At 40.9% G+C, this 16460-nt stretch overlaps 1 protein-coding gene across 1 annotated transcript in view; it reads right to left on the minus strand.

The window, feature by feature from the left end:
- Positions 1 to 16460, minus strand: part of EEF2K (eukaryotic elongation factor 2 kinase) — a 160326-nt gene that overhangs the window by 142822 nt on the left and 1044 nt on the right. The window lies entirely within an intron of this gene.

The following is a 16460-nucleotide window of genomic DNA, read 5'->3' on the forward strand; positions in this document are numbered from 1 at the left end:
ATCCCAATAAAATGCATTTACATTTTTGGTTGTAATATGACAAAATGTGGAAAATTTCAAGGGGTTTGAATACTTTTTCACCTCATCTGCAATATGCAGTGCAATTTAGGGCACCAGTTTACAAAAATAATTTTGGGGAACAGCAGAGAGCGCAGAGAAGGGCAACCAAACTGATAAGAGGCATGGACAATCTTGTCAAAAAGGCATGCCATACATGCATTGAAATTCAGCAGGGACCGGCTGAGTTTCAATCTAAGTATGCAGGGCCGCTGATAAGGCAGTACAGCCAGCCCTCCTGTAGTGGGCCCAGGCCCCATCAGTTCAAAAGGGGGTCCTAGGCACCTGCTGAGCAGGAGGGCCAGCTGTACTACCTAACTGCAGACACCGATCTTCTTCTGCCTTCCCCTGCAGTACTGCCGGATTCTCCTTCCGCTCCCTCCCTCCAGTTGTGTTGCAGGGGGAATCACTTCTAGCATCTTCGTCCCAACCCCTTGGCTTTACGTCCCCCTTTGCACCTCTTTTCCCCACAGCTTGGCCAGCTTCCCTCCTCTACTGCAGGCAGCTGCAGAGGGCACACAAGGGAATGTTTCAGGAAGGACATCGAAGGAGAAGGGTACAGTAAACATGTTATAGAATTATGGATTTAGTGTATTTTTGCAAAAATATAATTTGATATTTTCGGGGGGGAGGGGAGGAAGCAGGTTCCTGTCAGGTAGGCAGTATGGGGCCCCATGATTTCTAACAGCAGCCCTGCATGTATGGTAGGCTGATTGTACAGACTTCGACTTACTTCTGTACAACCAATAAATAATAAAAAAGTGTAGCGCTAATCAAAAACATAAGTGAATAATACAAAACAATAAATCATCATCCAGAGGGATGAAAAAATTCCAAAGGAAAATATTGTGAATATAGTCCCAAAGAGCAATATAAATAATGGTGAAAGTCCCAAAAAAATCCAAGCTGAAATAACATGAAAAACGATCCTTCTTGTGACACCCAGGGAAGTGTGTAGAATGGGGACACCACAGTGTACAAGTGTGGGGAGCAGCTAACCAAAGCGCCATGGCTACTCAAATGAATGAGAAAGCCTCACCAAGCAAAGGGATGTTTCACATGAACCTCAATAGCTCCAAGGGGAAATGGTCAGCGCCATGGAAGGGTCAGTTCCTCATAATCACTCCGTGATGGTCAAGCAGGTATATAGAGGGAAATAAATAGAGGACCATAGCGTAATCCCGTAAACACATAAAATATTTTATTAAAAAAACTATTCACAGTGAGACGGTACAAGCAAGCACATAAATATGGCAGCTGAAGGTCCGACCGTGGCGTCGCGCGTGTATCCAGTCAGCATACAAGGCAATAGGCCGGCTCAGCAAGGGGGCGTGTGGACGTTGCGTCTAGTGTCGCCGACGCGTTTCGTCATCAAAAGACGTCGTTCTGTACAACCAGCCTGTGTGATTTTCACCCGTTCGATCAGCACTCACAGCTAAACGGGGTGGGGGATAATCGCCATATATAAAACAGAAACAAAGAAATATCAGTTTGCCTTAGGGCGTTGGGAAGGTTTTTTTTCTGCAACCAAAGCAAATTGGACCATGCTTTAGTAGGGTTTTTGCCTTCATTTAGATCATCCTTTCTCAACCTTTATACCCCAAAGGAAAACATAAAAAATTGTTCATGTCTCATCCAACCCTTAAGCAGGGCATACACATGAGTTTTTTCATTCCAGCAGGAGGTTGAATAAAAAAAAACTCACAGATCCCCCGTCAACACAACCAATGTGGATGCAGGGATCTCTCCTGCTGCGCTTTTGTATTCTAACAACGGGGACTTCCCCAGTGAGAATACACTGATCAGCAGTGCAGCCATTGGCTACAAGCAGTGATCGCATGCTGGTTTTCCAGCATGACCGTTGAACCAACAGGAGTACACACATACTGAAAGTCAGCCGGTTTGGTATGTGTATATCCAGCTTTACTAAAACAAAATAATCCTGAGGTCAATGGCAAAATGCCTCTTACATTGGTGATCAGTAGGAAGAATATAACCCTTACAGTGGTGACCAGTAGAAAGAATAAAACCCTTACAGTGGTGACCAGTAGGAAGAATATAACCCTCACAGTGGTGACCAGTAGGAAGAATATATCCCTTACAGTGATGACCAGTAGGAAGAATATAACCCTTACAGTGATGACCAGTAGGAAGAATATAACCCTTACAGTGATGACCAGTAGGAAGAATATAACCCTTACAATGATGACCAGTAGGAAGAATATAACCCTCACAGTGGTGACCAGTAGGAAGAATATAACCCTTACAGTGATGACCAGTAGGAAGAATATAACCCTTACAGTGATGACCAGTAGGAAGAATATAACCCTTACAATGATGACCAGTAGGAAGAATATAACCCTTACAGTGATGACCAGTAGAAAGAATATAACCCTCACAGTGGTGACCAGTAGGAAGAATATAACCCTCACAGTGGTGACCAGTAGGAAGAATATAACCCTTACAGTGGTGACCAGTAGGAAGAATATAACCCTCACAGTGGTGACCAGTAGGAAGAATATAACCCTTACAGTGATGACCAGTAGGAAGAATATAACCCTTACAGTGATGACCAGTAGAAAGAATAAAACCCTTACAGTGGTGACCAGTAGGAAGAATGTAACCCTTACAGTGATGACCAGTAGGAAGAATATAACCCTCACAGTGATGACCAGTAGGAAGAATATAACCCTTACAGTGATGACCAGTAGAAAGAATATAACCCTTACAGTGGTGACCAGTAGGGAGAATATAACCCTTACAGTGGTGACCAGTAGGAAGAATATAACCCTTACAGTGATGACCAGTAGGAAGAATATAACCCTCACAGTGGTGACCAGTAGGAAGAATATAACCCTTACAGTGATGACCAATAGGAAGAATATAACCCTTACAGTGATGACCAGTAGAAAGAATAAAACCCTTACAGTGGTGACCAGTAGGAAGAATATAACCCTCACAGTGGTGACCAGTAGGAAGAATATATCCCTTACAGTGATGACCAGTAGGAAGAATATAACCCTTACAGTGATGACCAGTAGGAAGAATATAACCCTTACAATGATGACCAGTAGGAAGAATATAACCCTCACAGTGGTGACCAGTAGGAAGAATATAACCCTTACAGTGATGACCAGTAGGAAGAATATAACCCTTACAATGATGACCAGTAGGAAGAATATAACCCTTACAGTGATGACCAGTAGAAAGAATATAACCCTCACAGTGGTGACCAGTAGGAAGAATATAACCCTCACAGTGGTGACCAGTAGGAAGAATATAACCCTCACAGTGGTGACCAGTAGGAAGAATATAACCCTTACAGTGATGACCAGTAGGAAGAATATAACCCTTACAGTGATGACCAGTAGAAAGAATATAACCCTTACAGTGATGACCAGTAGAAAGAATAAAACCCTTACAGTGGTGACCAGTAGGAAGAATATAACCCTTACAGTGATGACCAGTAGGAAGAATATAACCCTTACAATGATGACCAGTAGGAAGAATATAACCCTCACAGTGGTGACCAGTAGGAAGAATATAACCCTCACAGTGGTGACCAGTAGGAAGAATATAACCCTTACAGTGATGACCAGTAGGAAGAATATAACCCTTACAATGATGACCAGTAGGAAGAATATAACCCTCACAGTGGTGACCAGTAGGAAGAATGTAACCCTTACAGTGATGACCAGTAGAAAGAATATAACCCTCACAGTGGTGACCAGTAGGAAGAATATAACCCTCACAGTGATGACCAGTAGGAAGAATATAACCCTCACAGTGATGACCAGTAGAAAGAATATAACCCTTACAGTGATGACCAGTAGAAAGAATATAACCCTTACAGTGATGACCAGTAGGAAGAATATAACCCTTACAGTGATGACCAGTAGAAAGAATATAACCCTTACAGTGGTGACCAGTAGGGAGAATATAACCCTTACAGCGATGACCAGTAGGAAGAATATAACCCTTACATTGGTGATCAAAGAATGCCTCCCTGTATTAAAAACAGCTAAAAAGATCATTGGTGTCATGCCACTGGTTTTGGCAAGTGGCGTTGACCCTGGAACTATGCAGGCACCATCATATAGGAGGTCAATCAGCCACAGCTCAAGGAACCCCCAACAACCTCTGGAGGAACCCTAGCAATACCCAGAACCCTGGTTGAAAATGGCCGGGTATAATGTTCTGTATTTACAGATTTCTATTTTGTTTCCTGCTGCTTGAACTCATTGGACTTGCATCTTTTTTCAACCTGACTAACGGTGTAACTACGTGACTTAAAAGCTGAGAGGTGTCAGAGCATATTATGCACTTATTTCCACAACATCCCATTTACAGCTTAGGTGATACTGTAATATTACAATTGCACACATCAGCTATTTTCAGGTTAATTAAATGAACACACATTCTTCAGAATATGGCGTTCTTGGCACATTTCCCAGAATGCTGTGCACACACCATGTGATCTGTAGGAGTGTGGCGTTTCATGATATAACTGCACTGCAAAGTTAGTTGGTTTATTAGAGCCTACGATTATCTTTATGTTGCCAGTCACATAAAAAAATTAGCTGATGCATCCTGTCGTACTGTTCTGTTTCTGTACAAATGAAACCTATGCTGTGCTCTCACTTATTTAATTATTGATTATTAAGCAGCTGTCCTGTGCAAAGGTATTGAAACATTCCAAACTAGGGTCAAAATGAAAGTATTACTAAACCCACAACAGTAAAATCAATCTGTTTATGCAGTATGCATGCTTGTTATGCTCACTGTGGAGCCTAAGGGGTTAATCATCCGCACTGTGTAAGGCGGTTTCATCCGGTCTTCTGTGATCCTCCCCTTATGTTCTGTACCCAATCCATCTGCTGAAAGACAGAGCATTGGGGGTACTCTGCACATGCTCAGTTTGGTGTATATTGCTAGAGAGATTTTTTTTTTGGGAGGGTGCATGTGATTAGCACAGGGCTAATCAGCACTGTCCAGACAGAAAGTCAGGGGTCATGCAGACTAAATATAGAACATTACAAAAACAATACTACACTCAAATCCCAGATGATTCTGGTGATCCTGGTTACACAGCGGTGTCTCCTATCTGGTGGATTGGTCTCTTAAAGTGATCTCACATTATATGAACTTTTTTTGAAAATATCGAAATTTTCAAAAATGTGTTGGACTGATTTATATAGATGAATCTATATCACACGTCATTATTATTGATGTCTGCGCTGCTAGTACTTTAATTTAAATTCCATCTGGGATTTGAGTGTAGTATTGTTTTTGTAGTACTCTTCAGTTTTAGTAAATCAACCCCAAAGTGTATGCCAAATTCTCTTTAAAAACCAACCACACACACATCAAAGTGCCACATGATTACCGACACTCAGATTATAAATAAAAGATTGGCTAAAGTGGGCACGAACCTTTGGGCCCACCTCCTTGGGATTGTGGTCACCCCCCTTCCCTAGGCTAGTATAATTTAGCAGGGTTTATTTCTATATTTATTCTCGGGTATGCAGTGTAATGGCCTCTTTAATTGTGTGGAGAAGGTTTCCTAGTTGTGCCAATCAGAATCCAAGGATTTTGCTGGAAGACCGCTGGAAGGCTATAAAAGGACTCTGGCAACGTCAGCTGGCCTCTGCATGGAAAAGGAGGTCCCTCCCTCGTCGCATGCACTTTATGTGGTGTTGACACCCTGCAGTCAGGGGGGGTCTTTGTTAAAGGTTATGATGTTTGGTTCTGGCTCGAGTCCTGACAACTGGGCCAAAAGTTTAAGGTAACCTCTGTATTGTATCCTGCTTATTGAGTTAATGGTTAATGATGTTTGTTTATGATTATCACTGATAAAGTGCCGTGGCCATTTCGTGCAACTTTTGCCTAATGGTTTTCTTTTCTTATCATTTGGGGACTGTTGTTGGGAGGGTTAAGGTGTGTCCTGCAATCCCAATAGAATACTTTACTCCTTCACTTAACCCCATATTTTGGATTAGCCAGCTGTCATTAGAAAAAAAAAAAAACCCTTTGCAGAAATTTACTAAGCTTGTGCCAATTTGATCATAGATGGAGACACATTTAGGAGTAGAACATTCTTATGCAATGGATCATGTTGAAGAGTCCACAGCCCATGGGCTAAAACAATGTTTACGAACACACGTCCCTATATACTAGTTAACAATGTAAATGGGAAGGTGTTCAAGCCCATGGGTTTCTATTTTTCAATGAGTGTAAAATTCCATGCATAGCATGGATCCAGAATATGGAAACCAAATTTCAGTTTATAAGGTGCTTTTCGAAGACATCCAGTTGTATGTGATTAAAGTACCGTATTTTCCGGCGTATAAGACGAGTGGGCGTATAAGACGACCCCCCTAATTTTCAAGTTAAAGCATAGGTTTTGGGCTATACTCGCCTTATAAGACTACCCCCCTTCCGAAGCAAGGCAACACCATTAAAAAAACATCAGATTTATCATAGATCTCCAAGGTACCCCAAGTACTGTAATACATGTAATCTCTCATAATATCTCCAAGGTACCCTAAGTATAAGTATTACCAGTAGATGTAATCTCAAGACGCTGGCTGTGCGGGAATCCTGTACCGGTATACCGTATGTACTGTAGCTTTGGCTACATACAGTATACCGTGCTGAGCCAATCACAGTGAGCGATGTATTCTATTATTGAATGCAAAGCCTGCTCGGATTGGCAGAGTCAGAGAGGCGGGCTGATGTTACTCTGCCAATCCGAGCAGGCTTTGCATTCAATAATAGAATACATCGCTCTCCCTGATTGGCTCAGAGCGGTACACTGTATGTAGCCAAAGCTACGGTACATACGGTATACCGGTACAGGATTCCCACACAGCCAGCATCTTGAGAGATTACATCTACCGGTAATACTTATACTTAGGTTACCTTGGAGATATTATACTCGGTGTATAAGACGATACCCCATTTTTGGGGGATTTTTTTGAGGTTCAAAAGTAGTCTTATACGCCAGAAAATACAGTATTTGTGAAGTCAGTTGGCTTCTTTAGAAATCCTTCTTTACCTAATTCAGGGGTCACGTAACAAAACAACCCCCTTTTGGTCCCTCTTCCGAATGTGGTAGATATGTCTCTTTAGCCAGAGAGGGGACTGTCTAATAATGGCAGACACATGAGGGTGTCTGGCATAATTACACAAGTATGCTCCCAGTCTGGGTATGTTACATTCCTGAAGAGTTTCCCTTTTAGGATCTTTCAGGTTACAGCAGAGCTGGAAAGGGGTATAACACCAAAGCTAACAACAGAAGTCCAGGCACGCCCTGCAATGGCACAGGGTCCTGTAACTCCAATCAGCTGGATCAAGCACACAAAGTGACCATGGCAGCACGGATCTACTTTGGTGCTTGGCATGGTCAGAATAAAACAGGATGGCAATGGATCTATTCTAGATCATCAAGTATTTCAATGTAAAAGACTGCAGGAAGATAAGAGGCAACGCGTCCATGACTGTTTCATAGTAAATATTAATATATAAAGAGAAAATGGACTTTAATGGCACAACAAACTCAAATAGTGTTAAAATTTAAATGTTTTATTGTTTGTACAAAGAATAGTAAAATTAGTCTCCGGTTTATATCACATACAAAAAAATATTGCTGGTAACCAGGAAAATAAAGGAGTGGAGCAGGACTTCAAGCTGGACCTCATCACCCCTTAAGGTGGTTACCCCTGTGTATCAGATGGTTGGGTGTCATTTCCGCATAGACCGACATACTTAGTTCCCCTGGGATGAACCCCTCCTTTATTAGGGCTGATAGTGGTTACCAGCAATTGTTTTTTGTATGTGATGTAAACCTGAGACTAATTTTTACTATTCTTTGTACGAACAATAAAACATTTTCATTTTAACAGTATTTGAGTTTGTTATGCTGTTAAAGTCAATTTTCTCTTTATCAATTAATATTATCTAATATAGAACGAGGCACAGTTTAATGTCCACAGTACCACTCTGTGTTGACATGCAACATTGATTCTAGCCGTTTCCTAATTAAGGAATTCATTATTATCATTCCAAATTTAGGTTTAATATACATGTTAAAACCCAACTCCAACCAAAACTTTATAATTCATTTTGGATAGAGCTATGGAAGGGTTGGGGCCTTTTGTCAGATTGTTATTACTGTGTGTTCCCCTACTGGAGAGATTTACCCTTGCTTCCAATCGGAACAGGAAGTAATGGGAAATTTCTCCAACGGGGAAATGAACAAAAACATACTTAATAGGGAGAGGAAGGAATAGAACTTCTGACACTGGTCTTATAAAGCCCCGTACACACGCAACGGTTATCGGCCGACCGATCGTTTGTCTTTTGTCCAGAGTGGTGTTTTGTTGGTTGGAATGTGCTTAGACTGCACACGAATTTTCTCGCCCAACAAAATTCTACTTCAGAAGTGATGTCATGTGTTGGTTTGCTTTCTTTGTGTTCTTTCTTCACTGAGCATGCCCAGACTTGCTCATCAGATTTTTCCCTGTCGAAATCTGTACTGACTGCACGAAAATCGGCCGTTGTGTTGACGGCCAACAAAAATTTTATAGTCTGCACACCAGATTTTTTTTCGGCCGAAAAGTCTGAGTTGGTTGTCGGAAGCATCATACTAACAAGCCGAAAATCGGCAGATCGGTCGTCGGGCGAAAATTCCCTGCCAATTTTCGACGCGTGTGTACGAGGCTTTACTATCTGGGCCTTCTTGTCCCAGACAAAACACCACATGGAAATTCTTGTATGGGCTTTGAAGGGATAGGTATGGGGTCAAAAAAAGGAAATAAAAACGAAAACTCATAACTCTACCTCACTCTCATCAAACTATAAATGCATATTTTTGTGAAAGGCATAGTACTGAATACACATTGCAAAACACTGATTCCCCTGCAGTTGGTGGGATTACCACTACCAATGCATTAAACAGCTGGGCATTCCTAATATTAAATAAAATCAGTGAGTCATGAACTAGTATTATAGGACATTTATACATTATAGTTGTCATTTCAGGATAAAAATGAATGTGATCAGCCAGATCTGTGAATGTGTACGTGAAATGTCACAACAATAAACCTGAAACTGTAAGGCTCCGTTCACATCTAGGCGTTTTGGGGCGTTTTTGGGGCGTTTTTCTGCTCTAGGATCAGCTCTCAAAACGCCCAACAAGACAAATCCTATTCATTTCAATGGCCCCTGTTCACATCTGAGCGTTTTGACGCTGTATACAAAACGCCCAACGCTCAAAAAAGTACATGAGCTTCTTTTTGGGCAGATTACAGGCGTTTTCCATTGATCTCTATTCAATCTAAAAACGCCTGCACAAAAATCGCGGTAAAAATCGCGGTAAAATCGCGGTAAAAAACGCCGCAAAAATCGCGGTAAAATCGCGGTAAAAAACGCGCGAAAAACGCTACGCTCAGGTGTGAATGTAGCCTAATAGGCAGTAGCAGCATAATTCAAAACACAGCTGTCTAATTAATCACATATACTGAAAAACATTTTACTTAAAGCGGAGTTCCACCCTGGTTATACATTTTTTTACAAAAATACCCCCGGGACAGTCAGGGCTAGCACATTCCACAATGGCTAGCCTCTGATCTGTCCCGGGTTGCACTTACCTTTCAGGAGATATACTTACCTTGAAATTGTCTTCTCCAGCGCTGCCATCTCAGGTGTGGGCAGCTTGAAGCCAGCACGATCCTCTTCCGCGTCCTCTTCGGTCCTCTTCCTCCTTCTTCGGTCCCACGATGCACTGCACCGGCCCCGACGTCACTTCCGGGTCGCGCGCGTCATCCCTCCACAGCTTCTGGGCATGCCCAGAAGCTGTTTAGAAGGGGATGACGCGCGCGCCCCGGAACTGACGTCGGGGCCGGTGCAGGCGCAATGATTCCTGGGAGCTATGACGTTCAGCTCCCAGGAATCATTGCAAAAGCCAGGAAGTGACGAATCGCCGTGGCCGCCGAGGGGAGGAAGAAGGAAGTAAGGTGAGTATATTTTCTCTAAAAGGTAAGTGAAAAAAAAAAAAAAATTGCGATTATCCATTTGTTTTTCAGGTGACCGGGAGCGAGAAGATGGAGGTAAGTATAAATTTCGGGTGGAACTCCGCTTTAAGGAGAAGATCATATGGATATTAAAATGTTTTTTTGGCAGGGGCTTTCAACACCTGCTAAGTCCTCAACTATCAGGTCCGAAAGGGCATACTTTTTTTTTTTTTTTTTAACAAACCGAAAGGGCATACTTTTATGTCCGCTGGGCACAGCATGGCAACGCTGAATGCAGTTCATTCAATCCCTTCCCTGGGCTGAGGGCCAGACAGGGGCTGAAACAGACTGAATGTCCCCCTGCATCCTCGCTTATGGGAACATGGCCCAACTAATTCAGAAACAAAGCGGGTTGATTTACTAAAACTGGAGAGTGCAAAATCTGGTGCAGCTCTGCATAGCCTAATTGAACAAGCTAAAGTTAGAAGCTGATTGGCTACCATACACAGCTGCACCAGATTGTGCACTCGCAAGTTTTAGTAAATCACCCCCAAAATGTTGCTTTAGAATGATAAATGCTCATGACTGGGGAGTTGGGACAGGCTGCATTTTTATCCAGAGAAGAATGTGTAACATAGTAGGGACAATAGCTGGTGCCAGGCTGGATGGCCTCTTTTCTGGTGTTACCTCTAGTAGGGATCTCTTTTAACACTTACATTCTGGATGGCAGTGTGTTTAATTTGGACCCTGCGCTTGATACATATGATTTTTTTTTACATTCTTGAAATTTGGCCTTTTCATAGTATCTATTGGAAATAATCTCTCTCTCCCTCTCCCAAAGAGTCATTTTTTTATATTGGTCATAGACTCCAATAATCTATCATGATCCATTACACAAGGTCGTCATAATATTATTATTCAATCATTTATGCATTCTTGAAAAGTGGACTTCGTTCCAAGAAACACATTGGATGAAAATCACCATATGCAAGATTATTTGGGGTGTATATCATACAAATTATGGTCCCACAAAACTATATTATTTGTATTTTACGTGTAGAAACACATGCAATTTAAAGGCACATTCAACCTTTTGCAAAAATGTAATAAATACACCCCTATTAGTTAAAGCGTGGTTCCACCCTGAAAATTTTTTCACTGTCCACTTGCTCTAAATTACCTGTAAAACAATGGGATAATTATTATTTTTTTATTTTTTTATTCACTTACCTTGTTTTTAAAGAAAATATACTTACCTTACTTCCTCTTCCTCCCTCTGCGGCCACGGCCGGCCATCACTTCCTGCTTGCGTTGACTCCTGGGAGCTGAACGTCATCGCTCCCAGGAGTCAATGCGCCTGCACCAGCCCCGCTCGTCACTTCCGGTTCAGGCACGTCATTCCCTGCTAAACAGCTTCTGGGCATGCCCAGAAGCTGTGCAGGGATGACGCGCCTGCGCCGGAACTGACGAGCGGGGCCAGTGCAAGGCATTCTGGAACCGAAGAGGACGCCCTGGCTTCAGCTGCCCACTCCTGAGATGACAGCGCTGGAGAAGAAATTTTCAAGGTAAGTATTTCTTCTACAAGGTAAGTGCGACCTGGGACAGTTCAGAGGCTATCCATTCTGAAATGCACTAGCCCTGACTGTCCCGGGGGTATTTTTATCTAAATTGTTTTTTTAAGGCCGGAACTCCACTTTAAATAAAGTGCATGTATTAAATTGTTTGCATTGTCTGCAGAGCATGACAGCTGCGATCAGTGGGGGTGATTTACTAAAACTGGAGAGTGCAAAATCTAGTGCAGCTGTGCATGGTAGCCAATCAGCTTCTAACTTCAGCTTGTTCAATTAAGCTTTGACAAAAAGACCTGGAAGCTGATTGGTTTCTATGCAGAGCTGCACCAGACTTTGCACTCTCCAGTTTTAGTAAATCAACCCTAGTGTGTTGCAAGTTCAATGCACAGGCTGTCTGCAAACTCTTCCCGTATTCCCTGGTCTGTAAAGAGGTGCAGAGACACTCTGGTATGGGGCTGAACGAAGTAAATTATGGACTACAAATGTGATGATGTTTGTACTCGCCTGAGATCTGCAATCCCTCTGCCACAGTGGCAGACGGGACTTGTTCCCTGTTAATGGATCTGTGAATGGATGACCACACCCCTGTTCCTTCTACCTACCTGAATTGGGGAATTCTGTTTTACTATGATTTTGCTATGACTGTGCGAGGTCCCATCCACACAACCATGCAAAATTCGAAAGAGGACAAAATGATGCAGGGAGAAGAAATCCATGATTCAAGCAAGTAGAACGGGTGGTTTGAGGGTTGGGGTGTTACGTGAAACATGGTCCTAAATGTGAAGGCTCCTTTCACACAGGCTTTTCGATCCGGACCGCCTGTCAGTTTTTCAGGCGGACATGATCAGATGCCCCATGCAGCTCTATGGAGCAGCGGATGTCAGCGGAGACATGTCCGCTGACACCCACTGCTATCCGATCCAATCCTGTCCGTGAAATTCAGACGGATGGAAACCCAATTTTCCATCCGTCTGGAGGATCAGATGAAAACGGACAGGTGGACGGTCCGTTTTCATCCGATTTCCCATAGAGGAGAGAAGGGCTCTGACAGCTCCATCTCTGCAAAGTAAGTGGAGATGGAGCTGTCCTCCGCCTGCTCAGCGGGGATCGGCTGATCGATCCCAGCTGAGAAAAATGGAGTCCGCCAGGTGCACCGCCCGTGTGAAAGGGGCCTAATGCTGAACATATGCTCACATGTGAAAGGGCCCAAAGAGAGCAGGCTTAGATGATCAAGGACAGGAAACATTTGTGGCGACTTTGTATTTTTTGATACAATATAGGCCACCACTGACCACACTGTACTATTTCTTTCTGTTGTAGGTTATTTAAAGCTGAATTAGACCCATAGTTTTAACAGTTTCAAAAAACAGTTATGTTTTGGCACGTGCCAGGGATGTACTGGTCCAATTTGCGATCTCCCCCGCTGATCGAATGTGTTCTGACAGGGCTGAGAGCGCTGATCAGATGCCTATCAGAAGACCTTTTTCGGTCATGCCCCTTCGACAGAGGACCAGCTACCGTACACATGGGCCAAATGTTGGCCAGTTTCTATTGAATCGGCCGATGGCACTGGATATTCAGACCGAGTATAATGCCCTAAGTCCACCATTCCACCAGGGTTTCATGTGACACCCATTTTTAGCATGTAATATGAAACAGCGTTGCAATCCCTTATTCCCCACACTTACCTAAACCACTAAGTGCTTCTCCCTGCTGCCTTGTTTTTCTATGAGCCCACAAAGCATTGTCATTTATTCACATGTATCTTGTAATTGGAAAGACTACAAGTCTCATCAACAACTGCAGCAGAGGAACTCACAGGTTTCAATAGTACAAATGTTGCAATGTCACTGCATTTGCAGTCCATTGTTTACTTCCTCCAGCCCCATAACAGAAAGTCCTCACCTCCGTACAGACCTGGGGCTAGGATGTAAACAATGAAAGAGCCTGAGCATTGCATCTATGACACACTGATTGCAGTTGCAATGTTTTGCAGGCTTGAATGCAAGAAAACCATAATTGCTAATTTTTTCATTTATCAGCATGGGTGCATTTATTATTATTATTTTTTAAAGGTGGACTTTGGAGAAATACAGCCAAAGCTCCTTCGGCCATACTTGTCCTATGGATCACAGGAGTGCACTTAGGTCTGCACTTCTATGACTAAAGGGCCATACACACTATAAGATTTTCTGAAGACTTTTTCCTTCAGATTTACCTTTTCTATGTAGTGCAAGGGCCTGCCAGATTGCATACAAATTGAAATTGTTTAGGTTTGACCTCATATTATATGGTTTTGGTAAATCTAAAGGAAAAAGTCTTCAGAAAATCTTATAGTGTGTATGGCCCATAAGATTTAGTCAACAGTGGACAAAATGCCTTCTGTCAGCTGACATCATAGAGCCGCTTCAGGCTCTGCAGGGATCCCGACAGTAATGGCAGCATCTGGGATCCACCCAGGTTCCTGACCGGCAGCTGGCTTATGCTGGATACACACTATACTATTTTCTTTAGATTTTTTCCTTTAGACTTACTAAAACCATATAATATGAGGTCAGACCTAAACACTTTCAATGTGTATGCAATCAGGCAGGCCCTTGCACTACATAGTTGAAGGAAAATCTACCAACAAAAGTTGTATAGTGTGTATCCAGCTTAATGGGCAATACACACTATAAAGCTGGATACACACTATCCAACTTTTGTGGTTAGATTTCCTTCAGATTTACCTTTTCTATGTAGTGCAAGGGCCTGCCAGATTGCATACAAATTGAAAGTGTTTAGGTTTGACCTCATATTATATGGTTTTGGTAAGTCTAAAGGAAAAAGTCTTCAGAAAATCTTATAGTGTGTATGGCTTATAAGATTTTCTGAAGACTTTTTCCTTTAGATTTACCAAAACCATATAATATGAGGTCAAACCTAAACACTTTCAATTTGTATGCAATCTGGCAGGCCCTTGCACTACATAGAAAAGGTAAATCTGAAGAAAAAAGTCTTCAGAAAATCTTATAGTGTGTATGGCCCTTTAGTCTCTCAGCGAGCTGTTGAGAATCCTGAGCCAGCCTCGCCCACCTTCTCCATAGCGGGGCACTCCAGTGAGCGTTAAAGGGCCAGAGCAGAGAGCCAGTGACTGACAGTCATTGTCTCTCTGCTCCCGAGGACCAAGAACTGAGTGATCACTGGTCTTTGATCTCTCAGTTCTCAGAGTAGAGGTGGTGGGGGACAGATGCAGCATCCACCTAGGTAAGAATTTTTTTTTTTTTTTTTTTTAATCCAATTATTGTCACACAGAAATTGAAAATTCTGACAAAATTCTTTACTACCACATCTAAATGAACAATTACCAATTACTGGAGATAAATCATATTCAAGCCAGTACTATTTCATATAGGAAATAGCACTTTATGAATACCATACAAAAATATTTTTAGATATGGATATTACTGCAATAAAAATGGTTGTTAAAGTCCATTAAAGGGAATGGAATCTCAATGGCCAGGATCTTAAAAATTCAAAGTAATATAAAAAAAACACATGAGGAAATAGCACATTATGAGTAACTTTCATAAATATTTTAAATATAAGTTTTGCTGTAATAAATACAAAATAAAAATGTTTAAGCGATCACATTAAAAATAATCGAGTGAGGTCTCAAAGGCCAGGATTTTAAAATGTAAAATATTGTTAAAAAGAGAATATACATGCTCTGGATATTCTACCAGTGCGTTTACCCACCTATAATAATGTTGATGGCTGTTTTGCTCTGCATAGTGCCCAATCCATCACTTTAGACTACTTCAGCCATAAGCATGCAGGGAAAACAAAATGAAATCCCAGAGTACTTTTAAAAGCCAATAAATATGCGGGGTTTTTTAAACACATAATAAATATAAAAATATTTAGTAAAATCCCACTTTTAAATGACAAATAATTCAGATGATGATCCAAGTAAACTTTTATAAATAAAATATTGATAAATATTTAATAAATGCACTTGATCTCTCAAATGATGATCTAATTAAACGTTACAAATGCAATGTTTAGGATTATTTAATAAAAAGCACTTGGTCTCTGAGATAACATTCCAATTAGGCTTTACTACTAAAATGTTTAGGATTATTTTTTAAAAATTACCCAGTATCTCAGATAATGATCTATTTAAATTTTCACTTTATTTATTAAATTAGCTCAGTCTTTCAGATGATGATCTAATGATGCAAATGATGTGAATGATGATGTACACTTGATATATAAAATGCTTATTAATTTTTAATAAATGATCTCAGTATTCCACATGATCATCAAATTTAACTTTACAAATAAAATGTTTAGGATCATTTAACGAATGAACTCAGTATCGCAGATGGTGATCTATTTAATCTTTATAAATAAAATGCTTATTTAATAAATCAATTCAGTATCTCAGATGATGATCTATTTAATCGTTATAAATAAAATGCTTATGATTATTTAATAAATCAATTCAGTATCTCAATTGATGATCTATTTAATTTTTATAAATAAAATGCTTATGGATTATTTAATAAATTAATTCAGTATCTCAGTGATGGTCTATTTAATCTTTATAAATAAAATTATTAGGATTATTTAATTCAGTATCTCAGTGATGGTCTATTTAATATTCACAAATAAAATGCTTATGATTATATAATAAATGCATTCAGTATCTCAGATGATGTTCTGTTTAATCTTTATAAATAAAATGCTTATGATTATTTGATAAATTAATTCAGTATCTCAGATGATGATCTATTTATTCTTTATAAATAAAATGCTTATTAATTTGATAAATTGA

The sequence above is a fragment of the Pelophylax lessonae genome, assembly GCF_965119305.1.
Source record: "Pelophylax lessonae genome assembly, chromosome: 6".
Lineage (NCBI taxonomy): Eukaryota > Metazoa > Chordata > Amphibia > Anura > Ranidae > Pelophylax > Pelophylax lessonae.